Source organism: Chiloscyllium plagiosum, unplaced genomic scaffold (assembly GCF_037043375.1).
Source record: "Chiloscyllium plagiosum isolate Xiang-an unplaced genomic scaffold, Cpla_swu_hap1 HiC_scaffold_27, whole genome shotgun sequence".
Classification (NCBI taxonomy): domain Eukaryota; kingdom Metazoa; phylum Chordata; class Chondrichthyes; order Orectolobiformes; family Hemiscylliidae; genus Chiloscyllium; species Chiloscyllium plagiosum.
In genome coordinates, this window is record NW_028270165.1 from 50,407,404 (window position 1) to 50,420,149 (window position 12,746).

At 45.5% G+C, this 12,746-nt stretch overlaps 1 non-coding gene across 1 annotated transcript; it reads right to left on the reverse strand.

The window, feature by feature from the left end:
- Positions 1 to 1,635: 1,635 nt before the first annotated feature.
- On the reverse strand, positions 1,636 to 1,707 carry trnaw-cca (transfer RNA tryptophan (anticodon CCA)). The gene has a single exon. It is a non-coding gene; the product is annotated as a tRNA-Trp (tRNA).
- Between the last annotated feature and the right edge of the window lie 11,039 nt (positions 1,708 to 12,746).

The window sequence follows — 12,746 nt, forward strand, 5'->3', positions numbered from 1 at the left end:
ATTTTTCGCCCGCGCAATCCGAGTCTGAATGAATCCTCCACCTGTATTACGCTCAATTCTGAGGATGACACTTAAGGAAGCGCTGAACAGGTTAACGTGAATGGTACCGTCCTGAGGAATGTCAGCAATGAAGGGAGATTGGAAAGTTTGGGGCAGCTCTCTTTGGAGAACAGAGGGCTGAAAGCTTGTCTGATTGAAGTTTTCCACGTCATGAGGGTTTTAGACAGAGGAAATAATGCAGTGAAAATGTTCCTAAGCCTGAAAGGATCGAGAATGATTTGGCAGAGATTTAAAGTCATCAGGAAAATAAGTAAAACTGACATTAGGAAGACCGTTTTCGCACAGGGAGTGGGGTCAGTAAGTCGCTATCTGACAGTGACAAAGAGGTAGATTCAATAGACACAAAAGGGAATTCGGTGGGCATGTTCAATGTAACAATGTGCAGATTTACAGGGAGAAGTCGACAGAATGAGACACTTATTTACATATTGTGTTGAGCCAGCAGAGCTAAGGTGGACTGCATGGCCTCAGTCTGCGCTGTCCCACATTTCGTGATTCTGAGTGAAATCGGAGTTGGGCCAACAGAACGTAGGAAATTTGACAACGGATATATTCTGCCCAACAGGATACTCCATCACAGCAATGAAGGTGTTTTGACATCATTCTCGAAGGTACATGACACAATGCAGATTCAAAACCGAGTATTCCTTTGAATCACGGAGTAATTTGTTTACAGTTATTCAGTTGAGGTGAGCGGAGTTGCGCATTGGGAGCCACTCCAGTTGATAGGTCGAAGCCGTTTTCTCCTGTGTGACAGTCCCACCAGCACTCCAATTTGCTGTGCTTCCAGTCAGAAGATGCAGCTCACTATCCCATACTGATACACGGGCCACGATGACCCAGCTGTTGTGACAAGCTTGTGAAGGGCTGAGTGCTCTTCTCCTGTCCTCTGTCTGGCTGCTATGTTCCGAATCGTCAAACCTCTCTTCTCCGAGATAGGAATAAACTGGTGAAGGTGAAACACATCATTTGCGGTGTGTTCCATGTGCTGGAGGCCCTGCAGTAATTCCCCACGCTGTTTCACACAGCAACATCCTCTCGGTGAATTACTCTTGGCAAGAAAATCGATTGAACCAAATCAGTGTCCGCCACTGGATTTTACTGACACCATTTATAAAATTCAGGCTCACCGTTAATGTGGAGAGAGGCCGCTCCTCCTGTTGAATAAAGATAATTTTAACTGTGTCCAGTGAGAGGAAAGGATTTGATGTTGGTGGGAAACATTTCTATCTGAACTCGCTGTCACTCTCCTGATAGATTGAAACATAAAGCTGGGAATCTTTGGATTATGTTGTAAAAGTATCGGTATTATGTTACTCACACCGGGCTGTCACCAACTGAGCGAAGCGGCTGCCCAGAGGGAGGTGGCTGTGTTTAAATCCCGTGATGAACTAGGGGAGTTGCGCATTTACCCAGAAAATGGGCACACCACCTCCCTGACACAGTGTTCACAAATCAAACAGACAGCAAAGCTTCACGTCTGATCGAAAGTTTCCGAAAAGAAGATTTGTCTCAACAGATATACGGAGTGAACCTACTCCTTTCTTGATTTGAAATGCAAGAAGTTGACGTTAGTGAGCCTGACGTGATTTGAACACGCAACCTTCTGATCTGGAGTCAGACACGCTACCGTTGCGCCACAAGCTCACGGTCGGCAATGGACCTCTATTCATGCTTAAGGGAAGTGATCGCACTGCAATGATTTGACGTTCTGAGGAATAATGGAGATCAACAGTTCATGTCTGTTCTGTCTCCACCTCCCCCCCCCCCCCCTCGCCCCCGCACTCCTTCTGTCTCTCGAAACAATTTCCAACTCTACCTCAATAAAAAGGAGAAAGAACTGTGGATGCTGTATATCAGAAACAAAAAACAGGAGTTGCCGGTGACCCTTCCACAGAACTGATGGTGATTGGGAAAACGTTGGTTTAGATGCAGGAGATATTGTGGGAGGAAGGCGGATGCAGTAAATGATAGATCAGGACAGAGCCCAAAGCGAGGGAAGAACTGTTGGACAGGAAAAGGAGTTGATAACGATTTGCGTGGGAGGGTGAATGGAGTCTGTTCATGGCTAAGAATAGGTAGTGTGTAATGACAGACTATGTGATAACAAGACTTGGTGTGTGTGGAAGGGACGAGGATACTATGGATTTCAGGCCCAGAGGGATGTATGCTCCCCAAGTGTAATATTCGGTGCTCTTCGTTCTGCTGGTGCTGAGCTTCGCTGGGACACTACAGCAAGCCTGAGACAGAGATGTTGGCCAGGGAATAGGGTGAGGTGTGGAATTGGCAGGCAACTGGAAGCTCAGGGTCTTTTTTGCAGGCAGAACGTAGATGTTCTGTGCAGCAGTCACCCAGTTTATGCTTCGTTTTCCCCAATGTAGATGAGGCCACGTTGTGAGCAGCAAATGCAGTAGACTGGGTTGTGGGAAGTGCAGGTAAAGTGCTGCTTCATCTGGAAGGTAAGTTTGGGCCCTTGGATAGTGAGGAGAGAGCAGGTAAATGGGCTGGTGTCACACATTCGGCAGTTGCAGGGGAAAGTGCCGTTGGACTATTGGGGTAGGAATGGGGTTAGGGTTGATGGGAATGAAGGAAGAGTGTACCCAAGGTATAACTCCTGCCCATTTACCTATCTGCCAAATACAGGAATTTGTTAAGTGTGTTCAAGTACATTTTCTAATTCACAATGTGGATGTACATACTGGCGAGGGTGCAAAACCTAAGGGCCAGCAACCATAATTCTATTAGCATTAGAATAGTGATTGAAAATAATATATCAGATCCAAAAGTTGAAGTTCTAAATTGGAGAAAGACTCAGGTATTAGGCAAGATCTTTCAAAAGCTGATTGGGGCAGATGTTCGCAGGTTAAAGGACTGCTGGAAAATGGGAAGCCTTCAAATATGAGATAACAAGAGTCCAGACACAGTATATTCCTGTTGGGGTGAATGGAATGGCTGGTAGGTTTAGATTAGATTAGATTAGATTAGATTACAGTGTGGAAACAGGCACTTCGGCCCAACAAGTCCACACCGACCCTCCGAAGCGCAACCCACGCAGGTTGGAGAATGCTGGATGACTAGAGAAAATGAGATAAAGAACGATGCATATATCAGGTATCGACAGAGAGATCGAGTGAATCCTTACTGTATAAAGGCAGTACGAGCATACTTAAGAAGGAAAGCATGCGGGCAAAAAGGGGACATGAGATAGCTTTGGCAAATGGAGTCATGGATAACCCAAAGTGTTTTTATAAATACATTAAGGATCAAAGGATAACAAGGGAGAGAATAGGGCCCCTCAAAGATCAGCAAGGCGGCCTTTGTGTGGAGCTGCAGTAGATGGGTGTGGGGGTGGCGGTGCGGGAGACTGAACGGATATTGTGCATCAGTGTTTACTGTGGAGAAGGGCATGCAAGATATAGACTGTGAGAAAGTAGATGGTGACATGTTGAAAAAATGCCCATATTACAGATGAGAAATTGCTGGATATCTTGATATGCATAAAAGTGGATAAATCCCAAGGACCTGATCAGGAGTACCCTAGAACTCTATGGGAAACTGGGGAAGTGATTGCTGGGCCTCTTACTGAGATATTTGTATCATTAATAGTCACAGGTGAGGTGACAGAAGGCTAGAGGGTGGCTAATGTGGTGCCACTATTTAAAAAGGTGGTAAGGAAAAGCCAGGGAACTATGGACCAGTGAACCTGACATCCGTGATGGGCAAGTTTTTGGAGAGAATCCTAAGAGGCAGGATTGACATGTATTTGGAAAGGCAAGAATTGATTAGGGATAGTCAGCATGGCTTTATGCTTGGGAAATCATGTCCCATGAACATGATTGAGTTTTTTGAAGAAGTAACAAAGTGGATTGATTAGGGCAGAGCAATGGACGTGATATCTCTGGACTTCAGGAAGGCGTTCATCAAGGTTCCTCATGGGAGACTGGTGAGCAAGGTTTAATCTCATGGCATGCAGGGTCAACTAGTCATTTGGATACAGAACTGGCTAGAAGGCAGAAGACAGATGGTGGTGACGGAGGGTTGCTTTTCAGACTGAAGGCCTGTGACCAATGGTGTATCACAAGGATTGATGCTGGGTCCGCTACTTGTTGTCATTTATATAAATGATTTGTATGAAAACGGAGGAGGTCTCGTTCGCAAGTTTGTAGATAACACCAAAATTGGAGGTGTAGTGGACAGCAAAGAAGGTTACCTCAGATCACAACGGGACCTTGATCAGATGCGCCAATGGGCTGAGGAATGGCAGATGGAAGTTAATGTAGATAAATATGAGGTGCTGCATTTTGGAAAAACAAATCAGAGCAGGACTTTTACACTTAATGGTAAGTTCCTTGGAAGTGTTGCTGAACAAAGGGACCTTGGAGTTCAGGTTGACAGTTCCTTAAAAGTAGAAACGCAGGCAGATTGGATAGTAAAGAAGGCGTTTGGTGTGCTTTCCTTTGTTGGTCAGAGCATCGAGGATAGATGTTGGGAGCTCATGTTGCCACTGTACAGAACATTGGTCAGGCCACGTTTGGAATATTGCATGTAAGTTTGGTCTGCTTCCTATCGGAAAGATGTTGTGAAACTAGAAAAGGTGCAGAGACAATTTACAAGGATGTTGCCAGGGTTGGAGGTTGGAGGGTAGGAAGGTTTTATGGGAATTTGGGCCAAGTGCTGGCAAATGGGACTAGATTAGGTTAGGATATCTGGGCTGCATGGATGAGTTGGACCGAAGGGTCTGTTTCCGTGCTGTACATCTGTGTCACTCTGTGAGACTCCATGGGATTCTCTGCCCAAGAGAGCAGTTGAGACAGCTTCATGAAGTATATTGAAGACACAGTTGGATGGGTTTTTGCATGGTAGGGGAATTAAGAGTAGTCGGGATAGTGCAGGTTGGTGAGCTGTGATCTTAATGAATGACGGAGCAGGCTTGACCAAATGGTCTACTCCTGCTTCTGTTACTATAAATCTGTAACACTGCATTTCCCGCGGCCGGAGTTTTCCCACGGCACAAAGGAGGTTTTCTAAAGTATATTTAAACCCCTTGCTTTGCTTGAACTCAAACTGCATTGACTTGGAGGAGAGTGGGATTTGCAAAGTGCTCTCCCCTCCACACGTGCCTCAACTGCAGGGCAGCTGTCCGGTCCGCACTCCATTGTTGACGTCACAATACGAATGCAGCCCTGTCAGTTTCAGAGTGAAACTCCATCCCTCTGGGCAACATCTGGGAGCGAAGCAATGTCTCCCCCTTTCCATATACAACCCTCCAGAAGCGAGGGGGAAGGGGAGGTCGGGGTGGGTGAAACACTGTTCACTTGTAGCAACTGGAGTGTATCCAGGGAGGGAGCAGACACTCCAAAGGTGCTCAAATACTTAAAGCTATTTTGCTTGCGTATTCCCTCAGTTTGGCACGTATACAGTTTGCACCCTAGAAAAGAATTGCTCCTTTCCTCATGTTCACAACTAAAAGGTTAGATTCTCAAGGAACTGAGCAGCATTTAAGGGATTGGCACATTGCTCAAAACATGTAGGCTGCCTGTGGCCTGTGGGTCGTTGATGTGATTCTCGCTTTGAGCCTTCTGGTGCGTGGGCATGCGAGAGATCCCGGGTGCAAACCTCGGGCGAGCCCTTGTTTCTTACACTGCCTTGTGCAAAAACGGCCTGTCTACAGTCTCAAAAAGCAGCTTCGTTTAACGAGATCCGACTGCCTGAATTAGGGATGGGGCAGAGCTCCCGTTACAATGAACGCGGCAAGGGCAGCACTTATTCAAAGTGAAAATGCGTTTTACTTCATACAGAGAGTGGTGGGCGTTTGGAACGCGTTGCCAACAGCGGTGGTAGAGGCATGCACGGTCGATTCATTAAAGATGCGTCTGGACAAATGCATGAGTGGGTGGGGAGCAGAGGGATAACGATGCTTAGGAATTGACCGACAGGTTCAGACAGTACATTTGGTTCGGCTCAGGCTTGAATGGCCTGTTCCTGGGCTGTAAACTTTCTTTGTTCTTTGTTCTATATGGTGTATATCTGATATTGTTGGCTGTTGTAAAAGTTTCTGTTGTAATTATTATTCACCTTCTAATGTAGTAATGGAGTTACGTCCTTTTTTTGTCATAATTTTTTATTTAATAGGTCAGCAGGAAGTCATTCAGCAATTTTACTGCCTTTCTTTTCTCAAGCAGCCTTAACATTTCATTTTCATATCCTTGATTCAGCTCCATTTCCAGCATCTTTGTAGGCAGTTTGTTCCATGTTATTGTCACTGAAATGAAGTTTTCCTCTATGCACAGCTAAGGCTATCTGGCTGCATGAGGGTTTTCAGGTTTCTGTGGCCTGGATAATATGTGATCAGCAGATATCTCGCAATCTACAGGAATTGCCACCAATGTTATGTTCATTAACTGTACTGACAGTGATCACTTATTTTGTGATTTTTCTTTGCAGGAAGACGTGCAGAAAGAAATCTTATAGCAAATTATACATCAACTTCTGACAGAGCCACTTGATTCATTGGGACTTGAATATCAGCAGCCATTCCAATCAAGAAGGCATGTTTGCTTTTGTTTGTTTGTTTGAGAGATTTTGGACAGTCCTGTGGCAGGAAGAATACTGAGACACCGAGTGATGGAGATTCAGTGCGCTGACTGTGAAAAGTGCTTCAAACCATTTACTCAGCTTGGAGGAATCAAAGTCTCACCCCTCAAGTTGGGAAAGGCTATGTACCTGTTCTGATTGTAATTTCAATCCCAGAGCAACACAAGGAAAGTTCTCTCCAAAGGGGAAACATTGGAAATGTGGGGTCTTTGGGAAAGGATTCCCTTCCCCATCCCTGCTGGAAACCCACAGACGGATTCACACCGGGAGAGGCCATTCACCTGCTCAGTGTGTAGGAAAGGCTTCAGTCGGATCAGCCATCAGCAGACGCATGAGTGAGTCCACAAGGGAGAGAAGCCATTCACGTGCCCCATGTGTGGGAGGGGTTTCACTCAGTCAGCTGCACTGCTGACCCACCAGCGGGTCCACCCTGGAGAGAGGCCATTCACCTGCTGTATGTGCCGGAAGGGATTCACCTGCTCCTCCCACCTGCGGAGGCACCAGCGAGTTCACGCGCCATCACAGGGGGGTTGAAGGAGCGATGGCCGAGTGCCAAGTGCTTATGCACGAAACGTCGATTCTCCTGCTCCTTGGATGCTGCCTGACCTGCTGTGCTTTTCCAACACCACACTCTCGACTCTGATCTCCAGCATCTGCATTTTTCACTTTCTGCGCGAGGGCAAGGTTGGACTTGTCTTTTATTCACTCATTCACTCGTTACAGACTGTCATTTGTTGTGGCCTAACTGCACAAACATCAATGCAAGTTTCAGAAAGATTTCTGCAGCTTTTTTTTGAAAAAAATAACATTTTTCCCCGACTTTAACGAAGTTTCTGAATATATGGTTTTAGTTATTCTCAATTTTAAAAATCAGCTATTTCTCACATGCCGTGTCTCCCAGGTAAAGTCATCACCATCCATTCTCTCTCTCCCCTGAGAAAGACTTCATAAAGCGATCAAAGAGCGCTGAGGCACGAGAAAGGACGATTGTTGGGGGCGTGTGTTGGGGGGTCGCTGGTGGTTGTGGAGAAGGGAGGGAAATGGACAGGGGAACAGGCTGTGGTTCAGATGGTTGGGGGAGAATAGAGGGTGCGGTGTGAGGAGAGAGAATGGGCAGGGGGCAGTGGATGGGGAGAAAATGGACAGGGGGGCAAAATGTGAAGAGAGAGACAGCACAAATGCCACCTTCTCCAGGACTCGTGTCAGTGTCCCATGAACTGGAACCCACTCCTCCCACACTTCTCAAAAGACGCGTGGTTCAGGCAGTGGAACCATATCATCCCTACAGGCCATTCACACCGACCTTCCAAACAGCATCCCACTTAGACTCACTCGTTTACGCTACAGCCCTGCAGTTCCCCATGGCTATTTCCTGACGAAGGGTTTTGCCCGAAACGTCGAGTCTCCTGCTCCTCGGATGCTGCCTGACCTGCTGTGCTTTTCCAGCTGCACACTCTCGACCCTAATCTCCAGCATCTGCAGTCCTCACTTTCGCCCAGTAAGGGGTGAATGTTCTATTCCCAGTCTTTTGGATCTTTTAAAATCTTTCCCCCACACCCTAAACCTTTGCTCTCTAGTTTTGGAATACCTCTACCCTGGGGAAAAGACAGAAACGTTGAGCAGCCAAACAAAATGCAAAAGAAATAAAATGTCGAGGCACAGGGGGAAAAAATCGGCAAAATAAAATAGCTTCGGCAATTTTCTCTCGTATTCGCCTTTGGACACTTAATATTTGTCATGATATGGAGGTGCCCGTGTTGGACTAAGGTGTACGAAGTTAAAAATCACACCACACCAGGTTACAGTCCAATAGACTTGTTTGGAAGCACTAGCTTTCGGAGCGCTGCTACTTCATCAGGTGGTTGTGGAATATAAGATCATAAATTCTGTGTCTTACGATGTTATACTCTACAATCAGCTGATGAAGGAGCAGGGCTCCGAAAGCTAGTTCTCCAAATAAGTCTGTTGGACTATCACCTGGTGCTTTGTGATTTTTAACTTTAAAATTTGTTACAAATTCCTGCACACTGAGCATGCTCCGCGGTGTCAGCAAGTACTGCGCATGATCGCCAGTGTCAGCAAAGCACTGCGCATACTCTTGGGAGAGCGCGAGCTCCTTTCCATGGAGCAGTGGAGAACCTTGGAGGACCGGAAGGAGTCTGTCCTCCTGCCAATCAGAGCCGGCCATTGTGGAAATGCGGAGGTTGGACCGTGAGCTCTGAAGCTGCTGCTGCTTTTTTCTCTCTGCATAAGGTTAAACTTCACCCCAGACTGTAACTTCCTTCCTCTGTCTAACATTTGTGAGTACAACAGTGTTTTTCTCACCACGTTTTCATTCTGGGGTTCAAGAGTGAACCGAAGGAGGGGCCAGACTCTGGAAAAGTTGATCCAGGTCTGTGTGTCAACTTGCAAACACATGGCAAATGCAGTACCACAATGTGAAGTTATAGCCTTTGCAGTGTAAAAAAAATAGCAGAAAGGAGGTGCATTGTTTAAATGGTGATATGTTGAGATGTGGCGAAAGTGAGATGCTGGAGATCAGAGTTGAATATTGTGGCGCTGGAAAACCACAGTCGGTCAGGCAGCAACTGAGGAGGAGGAGAGTCAACGTTTCGGGCACGAGCCCTTCATCAGGAGTGATGTGTGGATAGACAAAGGGGCCTTACTGTCCTTCTACACCAGTCACTGCCAGTTGTCAGAAAGTGCAGCAAGCAATGAGCAAAGCAAGTGGTATATCATCAAGAGGAATTGAGTTCAGAAGTGGGGATGTCTTCCTGCAGTTAGGTCGATTATTGAATGTATTCAAGGCTGAGTTCATGTGACTTTGAAGAACAAAGAAGTTATGGGAGAATGCAAGAAAATGGTTTTAAGACCAGTACAGAACAGTTACAGAGTCATACAGCACAGAAACAGACCATTCAGTTGAACTAGTCCATGCTGGCGGTGTTCTGAAACTAAACTGGTCCCACCTGCCAATGATTGACCTATATCCCTCTGAACCTTTCTTATTCATGGACTTATCCAAATGTCTTTTAAACATTGTATCTGTACCTGCATCCAGCAACTCCTCTGGACATTGATTGCTCAAACGAACTACTCTTTATCTTTAAAAAAAGGTGCCCCTCATGTCTTTTTAAAATATTTCTTTCTTCACCTTCAAAATTTGCTCCATCATCTTGAACCACCCACACTAGGGAAAGAATACCTGCCGTTCACCTCATCCATACCCCTCATGATTTTATAATCCTCTCTAAGGTCACCTCTCAACCTCTGATGCTCCAGTGAAAAAAGTCCTAGCCTATCCATCTAGATACAGGTATATTTATATCGAGTTATGAACTGTTCAATACTGGCGAAAGCTGGAAAGACAAATGACGTATTCCTGCTTCCAATTCTCTCAGTGTGTCCAGGACAGCAAGAGACCATACGACATAGGCGCAGAAATTAAGCCATTTAGTCCATCAGATCTGCTCCACCATTCAATCACGGCTTATACATTTCTCGACCCCATTTCGAAATATAGATTTTGGAAAGGCAGATCATGGCAGGATCTACACATTTGATGGGGAATGTTGTTGAATAAACATACCATGGAGTGCTGGTTCATAGTGGAGTCGCAGGTCGACAGGGTGGCAAAGAAGGTGTTTGGTATATTTGCTTTAATAGGTCAGTGCATTTCAATACAGATATTGGGAGGTCATGTTGCGGCTGTACAGGACATTGATTAGGCCACTTTTGGAATACTGTATTCGGTTCTGGTTTCCCTGCTACAGGAAAAGTGTTACGAACCTTTGTAAGGATTTGGAAAAGATTTACAAGGCTATTGCCAGAGTTGGAGGGTTTGATCTATATGGAAAGGCTGAATAGGCTGGGCTGTTTTCTCTGGATCATTGGGGGCTGAGGGTTGACTTTAGAGAAGTTCATAAGGAGCATGGATAGGGTGAATTGCGAAAAGTTTTCCCCAGAGTAGGGGAGACCAAAACTAGAGGTCATAGGTCTGAGGTGAGAGGGAAAATATTTAAAAGGAACTTTGCAGGCACCTTTCTCACGCAGAGGGTGTTGTGTGCATAGAATGAGCTGCCAGAGAAAGTGGTGGAGGCTGGTACAATTAAAGCATTTCAAAAGGCATCTGGTAATAGGGAGAATTGAGAGGGGTATGGGTTATGTGCTGACAAATGAGATTATGTTAATTTGGGATATCTGGTCAGCACGGACAATTTGAACTGAAGGAAAGCAGAAGTGTCATTGTGAAGACTGGACTTTCAGAGCAGCTTTCAAAGATGTTTTGTCCTGACTGGGAGCGGAAGCTACAATGAAATCTTTCATTTGTGAGACAGCAACTGAGTGAGTGAGGACATTCAGGATATTGGTGGAAAGTGGGAATTTGTTGCAATGTGGAGTTGAAGTGATTTAAGTAAAGTGTGCTGAGCAGGGAGCCTAGTGAAGGGTCGTGGCTTCAGGATGACAAGGATTGGATCTGAATATTGAGGGGGTACGTGGCATCCAAGTTGAATAGGAAGCGAGGTAAAGGTCGAGGGTTGGCACTGCTAATCAAAGCACTAATAACATGGTACTCTGGTGTCGGCTCGGATTTCAGGTTCTGATTTCTCTGTCCTCTTCTCCCTGTTCCCAGAGAAAGATGTTGTCTGTTCTCAGCTCAGCTGGCTTTCTGCTGAAACTTTGAGCCCCTTTTACACCTTCCAGAGCAATAAAACATTCAGTCGATCAAGGCCCAATCCACAATATTCTCAGCCTGAGAACCATCCAGACTGAGAGAGTCATCGGAGCAGGGAATAAAACAAGAAAAATGAAACAAAATGAGACATAAATGCACAATTGGTGCTGAAAGTGTGTTCATTAGATCGTAAACCAGAATTGGGGGTCTCCCAGGATTCTTATCTTCCCCTACTAGAGGAATTCTCTTTCCCTAACAATATTTACATCAGCAGAAATAAAGCATCTGTCATCAAATAAACATAGAGATATACAACACGGAAATAGACTTTTTGATCCAACACATCCATGCTGACAAGATGTCCTATTTAAATCTAGTGTCCCATTTGCCAGCATTTGGCCCATATCCCTCCAAACCTTTCCTATTCACACACCCATCCAGATGCCTTTTAAATGTTGTAATTGTACCAGCCTCCACCACCTCCTCTAGCCTATTTACTCTATCCGTTCCCCTCATGATTTTATAAATGTCTATAAGATCACCCCACAGCCTCTGACACTCCAGGGAAGCAGCCCCATCCTATTCAGGCTCTCCTTATACCACAAACCCTCCAACCCTGGCGACATCCTTCTCAATCTTTTCTGCACACTTTCAAGTTTCACAACATCGTTCCTATCCTACAGTAGGGAGACCAGAATCGAATGCAAGAATCGAAAAGTGGGTGAACCAATGTCTTGTACAGCTATAACATGACCTCCCAAATCCTGTACTCAATGCATTCAACGAGTCAAATGGCCTCTTTCTGCACTGGAGCGATTTAATGATTTGATTTTGTATCAGAGTCAATTTCAGTCACTATCTCTGGTTTATGGTGTGTCAGGGTGGGATCGGTGGTACCAGAATTGCTTGCAATACTCCAAGCGTAGCCGAACCAATGTCTTCTACAGTCGCAACATGACCTCCCGACTCCTGCACTCAGTGCACTGACCAATAAAGGCAGGCATATCAAACACCTTCTTCACTATTCTGTCTATGTGCGACTCCCCTTTCAAGGAACTATGAACTTACCATCAAGTCATACAGTATGGTCATGGACCTTTGGTCCAACCAGTCCATGCCAACCATAATCCCAAACTAAATCAGTCTCTCCTGCCTGCTGTTGGCCTGTATCCCTCCAAATTTTTCCTGTTCATGTACTAAAACAAATGTCTTTTTATTGTACCCGCATCCACCGCTTCCTGAGGAGGTTCATTCCACACATCAAGCACCCTCTGTATAAAATTAGTATTTGAATGGCAAGCATGAGGTTGAAATGAAATGGTTCATTAAAATAAACAGCTTCTACCAAACCTCCTACAGCAGGTATGGTAGCAACTCCAACTCTGGAATCTCTCAAATCGATATTTCCATGGAGTGG